The sequence below is a fragment of the Antrostomus carolinensis genome, unplaced genomic scaffold (genome assembly GCF_000700745.2).
Source record: "Antrostomus carolinensis isolate BGI_N321 unplaced genomic scaffold, ASM70074v2 scaffold15346, whole genome shotgun sequence".
Lineage (NCBI taxonomy): Eukaryota > Metazoa > Chordata > Aves > Caprimulgiformes > Caprimulgidae > Antrostomus > Antrostomus carolinensis.
In genome coordinates, this window is record NW_010319903.1 from 1 (window position 1) to 306 (window position 306).

Here is a 306-nt window from a genome sequence, read left to right on the forward strand (position 1 = left end):
CCCTCTTTTTCCCCTCATCTCACCCGTTTTTGAGATGTGGGTCGAGGTTTCTCATCTGGGGTTGGCCTGATAAAGCTCGAGACATCGTTATGAAGCTCAATTCACCATTGATCAACAAAGATGTGAAGTCCAGGTGATGCTCAGCAGCACCTGAAGTTCTGATCCATCTTCAGAGGGTTCCCCTGGGCTGCTTTGCTGGTGACACCAACTCCAGTCCACTGGAGAACATCCAATGAAGATCTACCAAAACAATAAAGGGACTGGAGAGGCTTTGAGACCGGTTGTGATGCCATCTCCATCCTTGGA